Here is a 20,322-nt window from a genome sequence, read left to right as displayed (position 1 = left end):
TTAGCAATAAGAGAAGAAAAAGAAATTGAAGGAATTAGAATAGGCAAAGAAAAAACAAATCTATCACTCTTTGCACATAATATGATGAAATACTTAGAGAATCCTAGAGAATCAAGTAAAAAACTACTTGAAATAATATACAACTTTAGCAAAGTTGCAGGCTATAAAATAAGCCCACATAAATCATTGGCATTTCTATATATTACTAGCAAAGCTCAACAACAAGAGATAGAAAGAGAAATTTCATTTAAAGTTACTGTACACATTATAAAATATTTGGGGGTCAACCTGCCAAAAGAAACCCAGGAACTCATATGAACATAATTACAAAATACTTTTTATGTAAATAAAGTCTGATCTAAATAATTAAAAAATGTCAGTTGTTCATGGGTAGGCTGGACTAATATAATAAAAATGAAAATTCTATCTAAACTAATTTACTTATTCAGTGCCATACCAATCAAACTACCAAAAAATTATTTATAGACTAGAAAAAATAATAGCAAAATTCATCTAGAAGAACAAGAGGCCTAGAATTTTTTAATAAAAAGAAATGCAAGGGAAGGTAGCCTAGCCCTACCAGATCTGAAATTGTATTATAAAGTAGCAAATGTTATAACTACTTGGTACTGGCTAAGAAATAGAGGGGTGGATCAATGGAAAAGGTTAGGTGTTCAAGATGCAATAGTCAGTGACTATAGAAATCTCCTGTTTGATAAACCCAAGAACTGCAGCTTCTGGGATCAGAACTCACTATTTAACAAAAACTTCTGGGAAAACTGGAAAATAGTGTGGCAGAAACCAGGGATAGACCAACATCTTACACAATATACCAAGATAAAGTAAAAATGGGCACACGATTTAGATATAAAGGTTGATATTATAAACAAACTAAAACACAGAGGATTAATTTACCTCTCAGATTTATGGAGAATAGAAAAATTTATGACCAAACAAGAGATACAGAACATTATGAAATGCAAAATGGATGATTTTGATTACATTAAATTGAAAAGTTTTTGCACAAACAAAACCAATACAACTAAGATTAGAAGGGAAGCAGAAAACTGGAAAACAATTTTTACAGCCAATGTTTTTGATAAAGGCCTCATTTCTAAAACATGTAGACAACTGAGTCAAATTCATAAGAATACAAGTCATTCCCCAACTGATAAAGGGTCAAAGGATATGAATAGGCAGTTTTCAGAGGAAGAAATTAAAGCTATCCATAGTCATATGAGAAATACTCTAAATCACTATTGATTAGAGAAATGAAAATCAAAACAACTCTGAGGTACCACATCACATCTATCAGATTGGCTAACATAATGAAACAGGAAAATGATAAATGTTAGAGAAGATGTGGGAAAATTGGAACACTAATGTATTGTTGGTGGAGTTGTGAACTGACCCAACCCTTTTGGAGAGCAATTTGAAACTATGCCCAAAGGGCTATAAAACAGTACATACCCTTTGACCCAGCAATACCACTTCTAGGTCTGTATCCCAAAGAGAACATAAAAATGGGAAAAGGACCCACATGTACAAAAATATTTATAGCAGCTCTTTTTGTAGCGTCCAAGAATTGGACATTGAGGGGATGCTTATCATTTGTGGCATATGAATATAATGGATACTATTATGCCATAAGAAATGATGATCAGGTGGACTTTCAGAAAATCTGGAAAGACTTACATGAACTGATGCTGAATGAAGTGAGCAGAACCAGGAGAACATTGTACACAGTAACAGCAACATTGTATGATGACTAACTTTGATAGACAGATCTCAGTAATACAAGGATCTAAGACAACTCCAAAAGACTCACAATGGAAAATGCTATCTACATCCAGAGAAAGCACTATGGAGTCTGAATGAAGATGGAAGCATAGCATTTACTCTTTGTTGTTGTTGGGTTGTTTTGTTTCTTCTTTCTCATGGTTCTTCCCATTGGTTCTAATTCTTCTATACAACATGATTAATGTGAAAATGTGTTACTATCTGAATATATCTGTAGAACCTATATCAGATTGCACAGTCTTGGGGAGGAGAAAAAAGGAGGGGGAAAAATTTAAAACTCAAAATCTTATGGAAGTAAATGATGAAAACTAAAAGCAAATTAATTTATAAAAAAGAGTTTCAGATAAAAGATTTAACTTCGGAAAAATAGAAAATAAATATAAATTATAAAAACTGAACACAAAATATTTTCTTTTCACCAACATACAATCGGTGACACTGTGTAACTATGAATCATGGAATGCTACCATATCCAAAGAAATAAGATGTGTGAGTGACACACTGGTGAATGGAAAGGTACATGATGGGTATAAGCAGCTTGGACTATATTACCAGTGATGATTCAGGCACAAAAATACCAAGTTGAAACTTTCAGAGAGACAGGTCAAATAAGTTGCACAGGGTCCCACAGCTAGTATATGTCTTAGACAGGACTTGAACTTAAATCTTCTTGATTCCAGGTCCAGTGTTCTGTATCCACTGTGTAACCTAGCTGGGTAGATGAGAGGCAAATGTTGACTCAGTGTAAGGAACAACTTTCCAAGAGTTAGAATTAGGCAGAAGTAGAATGAATTGTCCTAGGAGGTTGTGGGTTCCCTCTTTCTAGAGTTGTTTAAACAGATGCTGGATGATCACTTATTGAATACGTCATAGAGGGAACTCTTGTACAAGCCAGATAGGAGGCCTCTGAGAGCTCTCAAACTGAAATTCTGTGATTTTTGCATTTTCAGCAGCATGATCAGTCAATAAATAAGTGTTTATTAAGCATCTATCATGTGGCAAGTGCTGTACCAAGCACGAAGCAATTTAAAGAACCCTGGATTAGGAGAAGAAACAAACTGCCTTGTGCCTTTGGGCGAGCCACTTTATCTTGCAGGGCCTGTTTTTTTCAGCTATAAAATGTGCCTTTAAGGTCCTTTCCAGTATGCAAGGAATCATTATATCAGGTTTTTTATCATAAGGTTGAAGTCCCATCTATTTAGTTAACAGGAGGTTAAGGTAATAAAGTGAGTCTTATGACAAGGATTTCTCAATTTAGAAATGATTTAGGCTCCAAAAACTCATTTGTAAGTTGTCTGTCATTCAAAAGGCATTTTCCCATAAATAAAAGCTATAAAAGGTCATTAGACTCCTACACCAACCCACAAAAGCCAAACTAATCAATGTATCAATAGTGCTGTGTACCCAAAACAATAGAACCCAACCACCACATATAATCAAATTGTTATGGGAAAAAATGCCTTCCATTGTGTGACTTGGGATTCCAAGAACACATTATCCCCAGTCTAGCCCTGGAAGTGGGAATGGGGACTCCCTCTCCTTCCCATCCCACCCCACATTTGCTTAGCAGTGAAAACAAGAACTTGTTCCTCCAATGCCAAGCTACTCCTGGTGGTTCCCATGGTGTGGATTACAGGTCACACAGCAGGTTGAGTTCCCAGGGGAAAGTAAATGACCCATTATGTTTTGGAGGGGGATAAGAAACTGTATTTATTAGTCGATGAGTGTCATGACCATCACTGACTTCCACAGAGGTCTGAAAATACCTAACATTCTTAATAAACTGTCAATCAGCCCATGCTTAAAGACCAATCTCTTGGGATGGGGAACTCACTACCTTATGAGATCACTCATTCTATATCTGGTCTTTCTCATTTTGTTGAGGAAGAAACTGAGGCACAGTTTCTCTTCTTATGAGGGTTCCAGGGGTGGGTCGCCATGTTTCCCTTTTTGCTGACATTGACTGTTGCTCCTAACCAAATTTCTCTTCCACTGAAGAACAGACTGCAGTCTTACCACTTTGTCCAAATATATAGCTCTCCTGAGATCTAGTTGTTTTTTTTTTAATCGCTTTAAAACAAAAATGTTCCAATGATGTCTCCCCTTACCTTCTTCTTGCCCCATACCAGAGAACCCTCCCTTGGAACAAATACCTATGATTAATTGAGACAAATTGATACATTGGCTATGTCTGACAATGTAGACCTCATTTCCACATCTATATTTCACCACCTTGCTGTTTCATCAAGAGGGCTTTGCCATCAAGGTTGGTCAAGGTTCTGAAGTCTTTCAAGTTTGTTTTCATGTCTTTACTGCAGTCATTGTGTAAATCATTCTACCCATCTGCCTCACTTTGACCTTATGGTCATACAAGATTTAAGATTATAATAATAACAACATTTATATTGCACTTTCTCTATGTCAGGCATTGTACTAAGTGCTTCACAATTATCATCTCACTTCATCCTCACAACAGAGATGGAAAGTATCCTTTAAGCTTCAAATTTCTCTGGATTCTTCACATTCATGTTTCCTACAGCGCAACACAATTCATATGCCCCAGTTTATGGTCATTTCCTAACTAATGGGCACCTATTTCTTTCCAGTTTTATTGCTATCACAAAAAGTTCTGTTATTAATATTTTAGTACACAGAACCTTTCCCTCTGATCTCCTAAGGATATGCACCCAGTATTGATACTGATGGATCAAGGGCTGTGTACAATTTAGTGACTTTTCTGCTTTCCTCACTGTCATTACTTCATAGAAAATTTTCCATTTTCTTCTGAATGCCTTATAGTCATCATTTCTTCTGGCAAATTACATATATGTGCCAATTTTTTTTAGCTGTATCTCAATTGATGGGCACCTGTTTAGTTTCCTATGTTGGCTACCATGAAGAGGGCTATTAAGGAGGTCAACATTTTGTTTTATATAGGATCTTTATGTCATTGAACTCCATATGTCCTATGCCCAATCATGAGATCACTGAGACAAAGGATATGACTAGATTGGTGGCTTTGCTTCTGTAATTCCAAACTGTTTTTCAGAAGGATTAGACACTCTCAGCTTCACTAACAATGCATTAGAGTAGAATTGATTTTTTCAAGAGTTATCACTAAAAAAAAAATTCTGAAAATTCACCCTTTTCTAATACCCTTTTCTGTTCTGGCTAATATGAGTTAACAATGGCACCGATGAAAATCCAATAATAAAAATGATGATGATGATGGAAGTTAATACATTTAGAGTTTTAAGAGATGCTAAATATGATTCACATGTATTATCTCATTTGATCTGCGTAATAACCCAGTGCAGCAAGTACTATTATTATGCCAGTTTTACCAATGAAATAACTGAGGATGTGAGAAGTTAAATTACTTTCTTGGGGTCACAAAGCCACTGAGTGCTTGGAGCAGGATTCAAGATCAGGTGTTCCTAACCCCAGATCCAAAACTCTATCCACTACCACCCAGCTGCCTGTTATCAGAGACAAGATCTCATTCCTAAGAGTTTTAGATCCATTTTCCTCCAAGCTTTATCCTCAGCAATCTGAATAAATAGCTGATTCTGCTATTTATGGAATGAGAATTCCAATCTTCTTGAATTGTCTGTTAAAGTAGAAATTCTCCATTGTTTTAGCTGATTCCTCTCAGGCTTTCACAGTCTCAAACTCTGGGAATTGGGAGAGGTCAATTTGTCCAACTCCTACCTAAACAAGGATCTTCTCATAGCAAACCTGACAGGTGATCATTCCATCTTGACCCTGCCTGCATACCTCTAGTGAAGGGAGACCTCCTACCTTCCAAGACAGCTCATACTTCTTATAGATAGCTCTGTTGGGAAGTCTTTCCTTCTATTAATGTGGGTTATATTAAAGAAGTGAGGGAGTATAGTGGGTAGATCACTTTATGTGGAATCAGGAAGACCTGAGTTCAAATCCAGCCTCAGACACTAGCTGTGTGACTTTGGGCAGGTCACTTAGCTAGTGTCTGCCTCAGTTTCCTCAGTTGTAAAACAGGGATAATAGCAGCTATGTTGAAGGATTGTTGGGAGGATAAAATGAGATAGTATATGCAAAATGCTTTGTAAATCTTAAATCACCATATGAATGCTAGCTATTTCTATCTTAAAATTTTATTTATTTTTCTTTCACTTTTTTATTGCTAGCTAAATTGAAAACCACTCCAGTATCTTTGCCAACAAAACCTTATGGACAGTATGGTCACCAAGTGTCAGACACAACTCAAAAAATCGATAACAACAATGACAATATTATTATTCTTTTAATGATAAATAATTCTCTTGGCAACCTCCTTTCACACCATTGCCTTTTAAACTACTTGAATACAGCCAGCATGTCCACACTGTCTTCTCTACTTAAATATCCCCAGTTTCTTCACATAGCAATAGGCAGCTAGTGGTGCTGTAGATTGAGCTGGAAAGGGGTCTTAGAAATCACCTCCTTCAGTCCCTTCATTTTATAGATAAGGAAACTGAGGCCCAATGAGGTTAAATTACTTGCCCAAGCAAGATCAAGTAAGAAGCAAAAGCAGAATATGAAGCCATGGTGTTCTTTCCACAACTTTTAGTTCCTTTGGGCTGCCCTTCAAACAATTAGTGTTAAAAGTGTAAAAAGCTTTTTTAAAAATCTGCACCTATGGTGTTAACTTTTTGATATTCATTTCCAGACCTGACAGACATGAGGAAAAATGAGTCATTCCCATTTCTTCAAGGCATCAGAGTCAAGCTACAATGTCCTCATGACATGGTGTGTGGCCAGAGAAGGGCTTATTTGAAAGCAAAGGAAGAAAGTTGGAAGCCTCCCGCATTCAAAGAGCAAGGCAGGCTCATCTGTTTAAGGTCATTATTTTCCTTCAACCATACAGTAGCTTAGCATTGTGGCATACACACTCTAAGGAGGAAGTAGCTTCCAGTGGCTAATACTTGAGAAAAACAAGTCAATCTGGAGCAAAAAGTAGATCCCTGTTTTATCAAAACAAATAGAAAAATTAGAAGCTTAAGCTAGGATGTTACTATACATGGTGATTGAAAAAAATGGAAAGAGTTGTTTCAAGGAATAGATTGTTTTGATAAGAGATCTGAGGGTTGGGGTGAAGCACGTAGAAGTAGAAAGATTGTTTTCCTTCTCTCCCACGTGATTTACACACTCCCCTCAATCTCCCATGTGTGATGGTGGGTCCCCCTTCTTTTACCCATTTTCTGCCCATCCACTGCCCCCACTTCCAAATACACACTTACAATTTAGCAGGGATGGAGAAAGGAAAAGGGGGAAGGAAAAACCTAGAGAGAAATTTTTAAAAGGGGAAGGAGAGCAGGGAACTTGAGTTTATAATGGAAAGGAAATAGAGAAACAGACTAGACCTGTGATTTCATCGTTATAGTGATCTCCAGGTAAGGAGACATCCTTTGCTAATGCGGGTTGGTACCTTCTCTGAAACTTACAAAAAGTGGTAGAAAGTTGCCTAGAGTAAAGGTATCAAATATAGGGGCCACATTCAGTGACAACACCTCCCCCCCATCCAGTGTCTCCTAAAGCAGATGAAAATATAATTGGAAGTATTTTTAAAAATAAATTTTAAAATAGGATACAATAGAGATACTATTATTAATCTGTGGCTTTCTAAATGAATATGTAGCCTGCAGGAATCCTATGTATGGTTAGGGGTTCTTTATTTTTTTTTTTGAGGTAATTGGGGTTAAATGACTGGCCCAAGGTCACACAACTGGTAAGTATCTGAGGCCAGATTTGAACTCACTCCAGTCCTGGCACTCTACCCACTGCCACCTAGCTGCCCCAGGGGCTGTTTCTATTTGAGTTGGACATCACTATCTTGAACACTGAGAAGTCACTTGGTCAGGATCTTACAACCAGAATGGGTAAAAAGCAAGCTTTGCACTCAGGTCCTCTACGTCCTGTTTTCTACTCTATACTGCCTCCATTCAGCCCTTCCTCACTCAAAACAAAGTCAAGTGCAAGTCATGTCATTATTTCTCTGATGGCATGGTCTTCTTCGGCAACCAAGGACGAACTCACACACTGCCTCCATTATATTGATATATAAGAAACTGATGGGTGAATGCTGAGATAGTCAATCAATCAGCATTGATTAAGTGCTTACTAAAAACTGGGTGTATAAAGAAAGGCAAAAAGCAGCCCCTGGCCTCAAAGAGCTTACAGACCAGTGGGGGAGAGAACAAGCAAACAACTGCACAGAAGCAAGAGACCGACTAGATAGAAAGGGCATGTCATCGATTTCTGAAAGCTCTTGGGAGATTGAGAGAGGAAACAAAGGGTTAGGGAAGGAAAGACGGCTCACTCAATGGAAGAGAGTCTGGGGAGAAAAAAACCATCAAATGAAGTTTCTTAAAGAGGTAGGTAGATTATATCTCCAAGTAGAAGGTGGAGTTGAACCTCTTGGATTTTGAATAGGAGAGAATGCAATCAGGCCAGATTTAGTTTTCAAAATGTAATTCAAATCAATCCAGTAAGATTAAGTACTTACTTTGTGCAGGCACTGTGGTAAGTGCTGGGGATATAAAGACAAAAAAAGGAAAGGAAAAAAGAGGAAAGCAGAGGAGAGAAGAGGAGGAGAGGGAGAGGAGAGGGGAGGAGAGGAGAGGAGAGGAGAAGAGAAAGAGAGGAGAAGGAGGGGAGAGGAGAGGAAAAGGAAAGAAGGAATGAAATGACAGCCCTTTCCCCTCAAGGAACTAGGAATAAACTTTTCTTTTTTTTTTTTTTTTTTTTGGTCGTTTAAAAATTTAAAACTGTCTCTATGACCTTGAATGGATTAGGGACTTGAGAGGATCTCTGGATAAAAGATCCTGTTTCCTTCACATTCCTCATTAGGCTTTCATTTTCCAAACAGGTTCCAAGGGACTGTTGAGTTAAAAGCTGAAGTCAGAGAATGGATAGCTGGTGGGGGTTGGAAGAAAGGACAAGACCTCTGTAAGGGTTCCGGAGTTAATGTTTTCTGATGTATTTGAAGTTTATTTACACAGCAGTGGTCAGCCAAATGCCAGGCTTACTGTTCCCTTAATTTTCCCTTCAGTACTCTACAGGAAAAGGCAGTCTGTTGTTTGGCAAATACACTTAATGGTTTAAGACCTAAATATCAGGAAACACTTGGCTTTGTAAAAATTGAGCAGGGCTGAGGCAGAGATAAGCGAAAAGCGAGTCCTTAGCAGGTATAGCTTCCAAGCAGGGCAACTACCAGGAGTCTATTCTTTTTTTTTTTTTTTAACATTTTTATATAAAGTTTTGAGTTACAAATTTGGTCCCTCCCTGAAATGGTAAGCAATCAGATGTAGATTATCTATGTGCAATTATGTAAAACATTTCCATATTAGTCATTTTGTAGAAGGAGAATTTAATGAAAGAAGAAAAAACAAAGTGAAAAAGAGCATGCTTCAGTCTGTATTCAAACAGCATCAGTTCTGTCTCTGGAGGTGGATAGTATGCTTCATCTTTAGTCCTTTGGGATTATCTTGGGTCGCTGTTTTGCTGAGAACACCTAAGTCATTCACAGTTCTTCATTCATCAATACTGGGGTTCCCGTGTACAACCCTGCCCATTCCACCTATCACTTGTTCTGTGCTGATAGCTTTCGACTGGCTGAGCAGACTCTCCTGTGCTTACATCAAGCCTTCACAGGGCCTTGCACGATATGATTTTGATTCAGTTATAGCCAGAAAGAAAAAGGAAATGAACTTTGGCTTTAATGATGACAGAAGCCACATATAGCACACAACACTGAGTGTGGACCAAATGGGATTAAGATGTAACTGGGAAACATTTAGCAAAATAAATAAAAATACATCAAAAGAGAGATCTCTATAATATATGGTTTTCTAAGTGGACCTGTGGTTCACAGGGCTTCTCATGTACAGCTAGCTGAATGGCCCCGTTTCTATGTGAGTTTGACATCACTCACCCAAATATATATGTTCATCCATCCAGAGGGCTCCTAGATGCTTGACTGTAACTTTGGAACACTTAGATTAAGTGACTTCTGTTTTCTGGCTTCAGATCTTGCCTTGTGCCTGTAGCCTGAAGAATGGATGGAATGCTATTCAAGATCCTCTTCGGCACACATACCCAGGCCATCATCCAGAAACTAGCCATTTAGAACTCCCACTTTTCTACCTTGCACACAGTCCATAATTCAGAGACTCTGGACTCTGTGAAGCTCATCCTGTCTTGATTCCCAGCCCAAAATTCCCTCCTTCCTCATCTTCACTTAGCTTCCTTCCAGTTTTAACTAAAATCCTGTCTTCTATAAGAAGCCTTTTCTGCTCTGCCTTAATATAAGAGCCTTGCTTTTCAGATTGTTGTAAAATGCTTTTTTCAGTCATGTCCAACTCTTCTTGGTGACCCCATTTGGAGTTTTCTTGACAAAGATACTGGAGTGGTTTGCCATTTCCTTCTCCAGCTCATTTGACAGATGAGGAAACTCAGGCAAAAAGGGTTAAGTGGCTTTCCCAGAGTCACACAGCTAGTAAGTATCTGAGGCTGGAATTGAACTCATGAAGGTGAGTCTTTCTGGTCCTGAGCTCAATGCTTTATCCACTGTGCCAGCTAGCTGCTGTTTTCTTAAGATTACCTCTAATTTACCCTGCACTGTTTCTATATAGTTGTTTAGGTCCTTGGGGACAGGCAGGTGCTGGTTTTGCTTTCTTTATGTCTCCAGTGCTTAGCTTAATTCCTAGAGACATTATAGGCATTTAACAAATACTTGTTAAATTGACGTGACTAGAAATAGAATGATCCAGCTGTTTCTTTATGAAGCTGAAATCTAGGTTAAGTACCCTTGGAATAAAATATAATGATAATAATAAAAATTTAAAGTGCATTTAAAAAATGAACCCTTGTACTCAATGATCTTAAACATTCTCTTTCAGTTCTCATATTCTGATTTTTTTAAATGGGCCAATCTGAATTTTGTTTTTTCACTTTCCAAACAAGGTACTCATGGGCAGTACAGGCTTACAGCAAGAAAGAGAAGGACTTCCAAGGAAGTAAACTTTAATCAGTCCCTGGATAACTGATAGCTGACAGCACTTGTTACAGTTACCAAGAACTACTTACTGTCTGGCTCCCTGGGCCCTCTCAGAAAAGGAACCTCTCTGGGAAACAGAATCTGTTTGACTTTGTTAGCTAATTATCCTCTAGCATACCAATGGGTATTGGAGGAAAATGCCGTTGCTACTGCCCAATGACAGGCAGCGAGGAGCTCCACAAACACACTGGGTACTTTCCGCCTTGGCACACAAGAACAGGAGATTCATTGAGGGAGTCTGTCGCCATCTTCTGCAGAAGCGCCTCCTCCCTGTTCTACTTGGAGAGAAATGCACTTTGTAAAGACCAGTTTTTCTAAAGTCCTCCAAGCTCTTTCTAAGTCTTTTTTAATTAGTGCTTACAATATCCCTATAAGGAGCATCTGGGGCAGGTAGCACAATTTCCCTTTTGCCAATAAAGAAATTAAGCCAAAGAGAAATGTTGTCATTGTCCAGCTTTCATTAGATCACTCAGCTAGAAATAAAATGACACTTCTCTGGTCCCTGTTAGAGAGAAACCCATGCTATCTCTTTTGGACTATTAGCTAGCACACATGTGTAGATATGTGTATAGACATTTATACATATACATGTGTGGGTATGTACATGTACATATATAGGATTTGAATATGTATATACACACCTGTACACATGTGTATGATATGCAGAGTGTTACAGGGGACAAGTCACTATGACCAGCGTGTCCATCATCAAGCATTTCTATAATTTGGTTCAACAGGTTAAGATGGAGATTGTTAACAAATGAGGTTTTCACACTTTGGCAGATGGACACAGGGAACTCTACTTGGCTTTCCATGTAGATGCCAATTAACTCCCAGCAGGGTCCAGCACCTCAGGAGGACCGTCTCAATGAATTCATGAAAAGCTACCAATGTAATTTGCCAACTGTACGCCAGAGGCAACTCCAGATTCATAATATACCTTTATGTGTATTATATAAAGGTGTGTTATGTATGCTTTATGCACCTTTAGCAACTATGCTCAGATTTCGTTTTCATTTATATCAGCTAGAGGTGCTGTTCCCTTGGGCTTCACAAACCTATTAGATAGTTAATGAGTATAAAAAACCTCAGAGAGAATTTTGTTATTGCTGCTGATCAGTCATGTCCAACTTTCCAAGAGATACTGGCCATTTGTCATTTCTTCTTCATCTCATTTTACAGATAAGGAACTGAGGCAAATAGGGCTAAGTGACTTGCCCAGGGTCACACTTCTAAGAAAAGTCTGAGGGCAGATTTGAACTCAAGAAGAGGAGTCTTCCTGGCTTCAGACCTGGTGCTCTATCCACTGCATATATTTCAAATTATTTGTGAAATTTATTGCTGTCTGCAGGACCAGATAGTACCAATCAGTTAAGTACCTGAAACGTGCTTCCTCAAAACCAGATATATCAACATCTTTTTTTAGGTCATTGACCAAGCACGGGTGGCACCCAAGAGGTAAAGAAATTATGCTTGTGGTAGTGATGGGAGGTGGGGAGCCCCATAGTTTCTTGAATGAAATAAGGAAGTATGAGTCCTGGGTGATGGGAGAGTGAGGTTTACTGATACTAGGTGGGATCCTTGCCACGGCTTCTCCTTTCATGGTCCCCTCCCTTTGTGGACAACACTGAGGGCAACTAACCTTTGTCCCTCAAGACCTTTCCTATCTGGATCATAGCTATCTGGATGCTGTGTCTCCAGGCTCTACACCCCCTCTGACAAGGACAACTTTGTAGCAAATAGAGTGCAGAACATAAAGTTGGGAGATCTGGGTTCCAATTCAGCCTGAGACATTTACTAGTTCTATGATTTAAGGCAACTCACGGCTTCTCTGGGCTGCAAGTTTGTAAAGGAAACTAATAACACTTGTAAAACCTACTTCTCAGGGCTGTTGTGAGGAAAAAAGTAGTTGGAAAACCTTTCAATGCAATAGAAAATTTTGTTGTGTTTCTAAAAGGAAGAATGAAAGGGAAGGAGAAGTATGCTGGACATGTGGGTATGGGGAGACCAGGGTTCAAACCCTGCCACTGTAAGCTGCCCTTTAAACAGGGTGTTCCAGAGGTCATATTTAAACTATTTAACCTTAAGCTATTAGGGACACCTTGGACAGCGCTTTAACAGTCTGCAAAGGGCTTTGCCTGTATGTTTTCATTTAGTATTTAGGCTCTCTATGGCCATGGGGACCCTTTATCTCTCTGACCTTTGGTTTTCACATCTGCAAATAACAGAACCTGCTTCACAGAATCATAGAATCAGAACTGAGAGGGGACTTTAGAGGTCATTCAATTCAATCACCTCATTTTATGTAGGAGGAAACAAAATCCCAGAAAGGAGAAAGGACTTGTTGGTGAAAGCCTAGGATTCAAGCCAAGGTGTTCCTGAACTCCAAGTCCAATGCCCTATCAGGTACATCAAGATATTTTTCCATTGCTTTGGGGAGAGAAGTAGATGAGATTATATATACATATAGCGTCTAGTGAATGTTTAAGCACTACATGAAGGTCCACTAATATCATTACAACCTTGTGAAAAAGCAGCCTCCTGTATTCCCACTATGCAATAAAATATTCTTATCACTTTTCAATCAAACCCCAAATTTAATAACTTCTAAACTCCAATTTAATTGCTCTAGGACCTATGAGAAGAGAATGATTTTTGTATGAGGTGGAAACAAATAATGGAGGAATATCTAAAATTCCATATAAAAGACACATTAAAAAAAAATTCACTTTAGGCATACCTAAAGACTAACCCAGACTTCTCCACCTTGTTAGGCTTTTCTTATTCCCCAGTGCAGGCCTTGAGTTCATTCTCTTCATACCTTTGCAAGTTAGCAGGTAGATCAGAAGTAGAATGAATGAATGAGCAAAAAAAGAGATACTTTTTAGACACTGATCAAAGGATCATAGATTTAGAGCTTGAATTGACCTTAGAGGTTATTGAGAAAAGGAAAATGTGACCCTGAGATTATATAATTTACCCATGATCATACAAGTTAGTATCTGAATCAAGATTTGAACCCAGAGGCCAGCATTCTATTATACTAGCACTTCCTAAACTTTTGGGACTCAATACCCCTTTGAAAGATTATTGAGGACATTGTATGAAACATTTAAACATCTTGGTATTATAATGAAAATCATTTTAACCTTGTGGATGACCTGAAAGGGTCTAGGGACCCCTCAGGAGTCCCCAGACCATGCTTTGAGAACCAATAAATCATGCCATGCTAATTCTCACTTCCAGTTTGCCAGGTCCTTTGCAAGGGCCCAATTGCTTTGTAACCCCAAGTTGCTATAGATCACTTCTCAGTTCAGCTGGAAACAGGACATTCCAGCCACATTCCAGTGCCTGGAGTTAGTCCCCTTAGATGTTAATCTCTAGCTTTGAAGCTCCATTTGAGCACAGCTGTGGCAAACCTCCTCACTGAATACATGTGGTACTCATGACCTGGCAGGTGTTTTCCCCAGTGCCAACCAGGTGCCCGGAAAGGATGATGACGACGATGACAGTAAGATCAGAGGAGAAGGCAGCAGAATTAAGTCTTGCCTTCTTGACAATTTTTTTCTCCCCTTTCCTTTGATTCCTGAAGTTATCTCGCACCTCTCCCTTCTCAATCATTAATCAGGACACTGGAAAGCTACCTGAAGTATAGCTGGCCAAGCCAGTTTTCAGTGCCTCATCCCCCAGCTCACAGCAAGAAAAAGTTCTTTGCTTCCTGACTTAGCACACTGGTAGTCAAGGACAATTGCTGTAATTGCTCAGCAGTTCTTCCTTTATTACCAGAAATCCATCCTGCCCAACCATGGCAGCCTTGAGCACATTTATGGGGCAGTAAAACTTTACTGCAGGCCAGTCTCGACTCTTTCCCACATTTCCGAATGGCTCTCTCTCTGATTAGTGTCTACCATAATTTGTCCTTTGAAATGTTAGCATCCCTTTGACTGTTTTTAACAAGGTGAACAATTTTAAATCGGCAAGAGGGAAGAAGTCCCTTAAGTCCTCACTGAAAAAGGTCAAGGGGGAACCCCCCAAAATACCACATTATGGCTTCCTCATTATGGCTCTCTCCAATTTTTTTCCCCTTCCTCGTTCTCTTCCATCCAAAATCTAGTTGGACACAACTAGAGGACACATCTCTAGTTCATCTCTCATCCCTTTAGATTTGCACACAAACCAGCAAAAAGAAAATCAGTCCGAGCTCACTACTACTCCCCTGTCACCGCAATGAATGAGCAGTAAAGATGCTCCAGCCACCCTAAGAAAAAGTGGAAGAACACCCTTAGAAGCCTACTTACTGGCTTTCCATAGCGACTGCGGCTGGGCGCCAGGGACGGAGCCCCAGCCTCCTCCTGCTCTGGGGCTTCAGCAGCTAGCTCCCTGCAGCCAACACTCACACAAGCAGCTCCACTGTAGTCCCCAGGCAGCTCAGGGAAAGGGTGGCCCTTGCAAAAATATAAACAGCTTGTCAGCACAAGCCAAAGAGGCGGGACTGCAGTATCAGGGGACGAGGCTGGCCAATGATTAGCCTCTTTGGACTCTGCTTGTTTAAGATACTGAGTTTCATTGTGAAGTAGGGGAGCAAGAAGAGGGTGTGTGTGTGTGTGTGTGTGTGTGTGTGTGTGTGTGTGTGTGTGTGTGTGTGTGTGTGTGTGTCTGTGTGTGTGTGTGTGTGTGTGTGTGTGTGTGTGTGTGTGTGTGTAACAAAAAGAGAAAGAGAAACTGTGAGACAGAGACAGAGACTGTCCAGGGAAAAGCCTTGACCTCAAACCTTCACCCAAGCTGCAAGAAATGATTCATGTGGAAAAGTTAACCAATACTTCCCCAAAACCCCATCTTTTCAGGAAAGTAGAGGAACATACTTACACAAATCATCATTCCTTTTCCCCCCTTGCCACAGGCATAGTCCCACCTTCTCTGCCCCCTCCCTCCTTTACTTTCTAGCTTTAATAAGGAAGTTGGGTGTTTTCAATCCAAGAAGGAAGTTGAGGCATGAGAACGACTCACCAAATCATGAGGATCTAAGAGCTGGAAGGAAGAAAGGACTCCTGAGGTTGGCTGATTCCTGGCCAAGAATATATTTGTTGGATCCATTTCTGATGAAATACTAACACTTGCCACCTCTTCCATCCCCAACAAAATAAAACAAAACCTATATAGGCACAGAGATACATAAATAGTCTGAGACAGACAGGACAGGACAGACAAGACAGGATGCTTGTTTTCTTGGCAATGTTTCAGGGGGTGGAGAAAGTGACTGTACTCTCTATATGAGCCTTACTTATGTTAGCCCAGGTAAGTTCACAACAATTGCTTTCTGAAAGAAAAGGCCCAGACAACACAGCAGGAATGGAGCCTGTCAAGGAGACAAAGTCTCAATAGTTTGTCACATCCCATTCTCTCCTTTCAAGTTAACGCTCTTTAACTTTTCAATAGCAAAGACCAAAATCAGGCTGAGAAATACAAGCCTTTTATCTTTCTGTGCTTGTAGGAGCTCACTCAGATAAAAAAGAGAAGTCTGGGATTTCTGTATTGAAAAAATGTACCCTGTGTCTACCTTCTCTATGACTTGTACAGGTGGGGTCTTTGTTGGCTGTGGTTAGAATGGTCTCCCTTCTCACCTCAGCCTGTGAGAATCTCTAGATTCCTTCAAAGTTCATCTCAAGGACTATCTCTTACATGACATCTTTCTTTATACTTCCCAAAGTCTTCCCAACCTTTTTGAGTCCCTGTACCCCTTGGCTTTCTGTCCATAGGAAAGGAAATAAATTCTAAAGTTTTCTATGCATGTTCACATAAGAAATAAAATAGAGATTAATTTCAATAGCATAATGGAGTTATTTGCCAAATACTTCATACCCCTTGACCCATTCTCATACACCATGTGAGTATATATATTCTGGGTTGGGAACCCAGATGCTTCCATCACTCCAAATTATCTTATATTTCTCTTTTATTTAGATCTATTATAGCTAATTATTTGTGTACATTCTGTCTCTTATCCTACCCCCTCCAAAATGTAACTGCAAAGACTTTTGGTTTTGACTTTGTATCATATACAGTACCCAGCACAGTTCTTGGCACGTAGTAGGTGCTTAATAAATGTTGATTGATTAATTCATATTTAGGTCATACCGTGTAGTCATAAAGACTAGAAAAAACTACTGATAAATACAGTCTACACTAATTTTGTCATGTCGAAAGTGAAGTACAGAAGTCATCATAATTATATACAAAAAGAGGAATGCTTGAAAATCATGAACATACCCTTATTTTCTAAAAGGTGTAAGTCTAAAACACCTTCAGGCCTTGAGTTAAAGGAGAATTGTGCTTTCTAACCTCTGTTAAACTGAAAAAAAAAGACTCATGTTTCTATTATGAAATGCTATAAAAACAGACCTTTCCCTCGAATCCCTACTGAACTCACAAAGACCCCTTGTATTCCCTGGTCCCTTTTTACCGCCATCCTTCTAGATAAAATTGAGGACAGTGCTGACTCACCAACTGGACTGTAATTGTCTCAATTCTTTGATACTTCAGGGCACTAATGATACTCCCTGTGTAATCATAGTTGACTCTTCCCTCTCTATCAACTCTGACTCATCCTGTATCTGACAAGTTGCCAAATATTGTCAATTCTACTTTCCCAGCCTCTCTTGAATCCATCCCTTTCTCTCCATTCACATGGCTACAACCCTCATCCAGGTTTTCATGGCTTCTTTCTTAGGTAACTCTATTAGCCTTCTTATTGATTTACCTGCTTTCAGTCTCACTCACCTAATATATCCACACTCCACCCAGATGTTAAGATAGCCTTCTTAAGACAAAGTTCTGACACCTCACTCCCCTGCTTAAAAGGCTTCAGGGGCTCTCTATTTTTTATTTCTGTCATTTAGAGTCCTTTATATCTGACTCTAATTTACTTTTGCTGTTGTCTAGTCGTTTTGGTCATGTCCAGCTCTTTTTAAAAAAATATTTATTTATTTTTAGTTTTCACCATTTATTTCCACAAGATTTTGAGTTGTGTTCAGCCCTTTGTGACCCCATTTGGGTTTTTCTTGGTGAAGACACTGAAGTGGTTTACCATTTCCTTCTCCAGCTCGTTTTATAGATAAGGAAACTAGGGCAAACAGGGTTAAGTGACTTGCCCAGGGTCACACATTAAGTATCTGAGGCCGGATTTGAACTCAGGAAGATGAATCTTCTTGATTTCCCAGTCCACTCTTCTATGCATTATGGCATCACCTACCTGCCCCAATTTACTTTTAGCCTTATTCAATAATGCTGCTCTGCTTTACAAATACAACATTGTTGCCAGACTGGAGTCTTAGCTCCCCCAACTCAAGATGTCATCTCCCACTTCCATGCACTGGCACAGGCCATCTCCCATATCTAGATTTTGCTTCCTACCTACACATAGAATGCTTGTCTTCCTTCAAGGCTCAGCTCAAGTGTCAGCTGTGTCCTGGAGCCGCCCCTGACTCCCCAGTCACCAAGTGCTTTCTCCTTCATCAAGCTGCCTTGAATAAGACTTATTTGCATACTTACTGTGTCTTTCCAGTAGAATTTAAGCAGCTTGAAGGCAGGGACTCTTTTGGCACCTTTCACCTCTGTTATTCATGTATTTTATTGGAGCTGGACCAAGTAATCAACAAGCATTTATAAAGTACCAAGTATGTGTCAGCCATGGTGAGTGCTCCAACCAGTGGTATAAATCCCAGTCCATCCATGACCTCTTCTCCTATGTGTCATAAATCCTCCACAGTGAGTCCAAGCAATAGGGGCCATGCTATATATCTCTTAATATTATTATATGGATATCAGGGCAAGATTTTTAATTCCTTACTCTTGCTTCATTATTGCCTCCTTTTCTGATCATAAATCTCTTTAATAATAACTGGTCCACAATTTATTATTGTACTTAGGTGGCTTTGTAGATAGAGCACTGGACCTGGAGTTAGGAAGATCTGAGTTCAAATTCACCCTCAGACACTTTCTAGCTGGTGACCCTGGGTAAGTCAATTGATCTCTGTTTGCCTATATTTACAAAACTGTAAAATGAAGATAATATTGTCACCTATTTCCCAAGGTTGCTGTGAGATATTTTAAAGTGCTTGGCACAATTTCTGGTATGTAGTAGGCATTTAATACATTCTTCTTTCCTTCCTTCCTGTTTTATGCCTTGCTTGCTAATAATATTCAGAAGATCACTCACTGAAAAAATATCTCTGTTACTGGGTCTTTCAAGGTCTGATGATTCTTGATATTTGCATGGGGGACAGATATCTTATCAGAGAATAGCCTTTAAGGCAATGTTTTGCGCTGAATGCCGTTTTTAAATAGTCAACACAGAAGGTGAACAGTGACGTTATATTCTCTGTGTCTTTCTTATCTGTTCCTTAAGAATGAGCTGATTGTGCCTGTAAAGATTTTGTGTTGGTGGTAGGCACAGAGAAGGCACTAAATAAAAGTTTCCTGTATTTGTTGAATCACTTTGGATGACCTTACCGTGTAAGCCCTTTGTTATCATTCTATGACATTCGTTTTGGTCTGTTTGGTCTAAAGGGACCAAGGTCTCCCAGTGTGTCCTGTGTCATCTCCAGTCATCCTGGCTGTTTCCCGAAATCCTCTTTGAATAACTTATCCAACACACTGGAAGTCATCCCACCATTCTTTCAAAATTTCTCTATGTAGGCCTTAGTGCCCTGTACATCCTTCACTTGAACTACATGACAGATCCACCACCTTTTCTGTAATAGCTGTCTACAATGGTGCCTTTTACAAGGTTCTTGTTCATATATGAGTCACTGCTTGGTGCTATTATACTCATTATACCATTTTCCAGATGTGATCTAGACCAGTCTGGCCCCAAATTACTGTCCATCTACATTATTTCTCTTTCTTTTTCTCTCTCTTCCTTTCTCTCTATCATCCTTTCTCACTGTCTCTCTCTTCCTCTCTTTTCTCTCCTTCCTCTTCCTCTTTTCCCTCTCTCTCTTTCTCTTTCTTATCCTCTCTATATCTTTCTCTGTTTTTCCCTCTCTATTTCCTCCCATCTGTCTCTCTCCACATATTGATCGAAAACACTGGATTTAGTGTAAGAAGTCCTGGGTTCAGATCCTGGCTGTATTATTTACTACCTGTATGACCGTTTGCACATTCCTTAATCTGTCTAGTACCCAGTTCCTTCATCTATAAAATGAAGGGGGTGGAACAAGATAATCTCTAAGCTTCCTTCTCCTTCTAAAGTAATTTCGTGTATTTCTCCATGGTCACAGTTGAAAGGAATCTCAGTGAATGTCTTGTCCAACTCATACATGAAATGAATCTGCCCTATAACATATTCAACAAGGAGCTGTTCAACTTCTACTTGAAGACCCTCAAGAAATGGGAATCCACCACCTCCCAAGGAAGCCCATACCACTTTGATAGATAGTTATCCT

The 20,322-nt window shown here is 39.4% G+C and overlaps 1 protein-coding gene across 3 annotated transcripts in view; it reads right to left on the bottom strand.

Moving 5' to 3' along the window:
* The window catches only part of TRIM2 (tripartite motif containing 2), a 236,384-nt gene that overhangs the window by 121,606 nt on the left and 94,456 nt on the right, over positions 1-20,322 (bottom strand). The window contains exon 1 of one of the 3 annotated variants that reach the window (XM_072621280.1): positions 15,178-15,373. The exons of 1 other annotated variant lie outside the window; for it this stretch is intronic. The gene's annotated coding sequence lies outside the window, so the exon portion shown is untranslated. Of the gene's footprint in view, positions 1-15,177; positions 15,374-20,322 lie in introns of those variants that run through there. One more of the 3 variants, XM_072621284.1, reaches the window with a different exon arrangement.

This window comes from Notamacropus eugenii, chromosome 6, assembly GCF_028372415.1.
Source record: "Notamacropus eugenii isolate mMacEug1 chromosome 6, mMacEug1.pri_v2, whole genome shotgun sequence".
NCBI lineage: Eukaryota > Metazoa > Chordata > Mammalia > Diprotodontia > Macropodidae > Notamacropus > Notamacropus eugenii.
The sequence above is the reverse complement of the archived record's forward strand: the minus strand, read 5'-3'. Positions and strand labels throughout refer to the sequence as shown.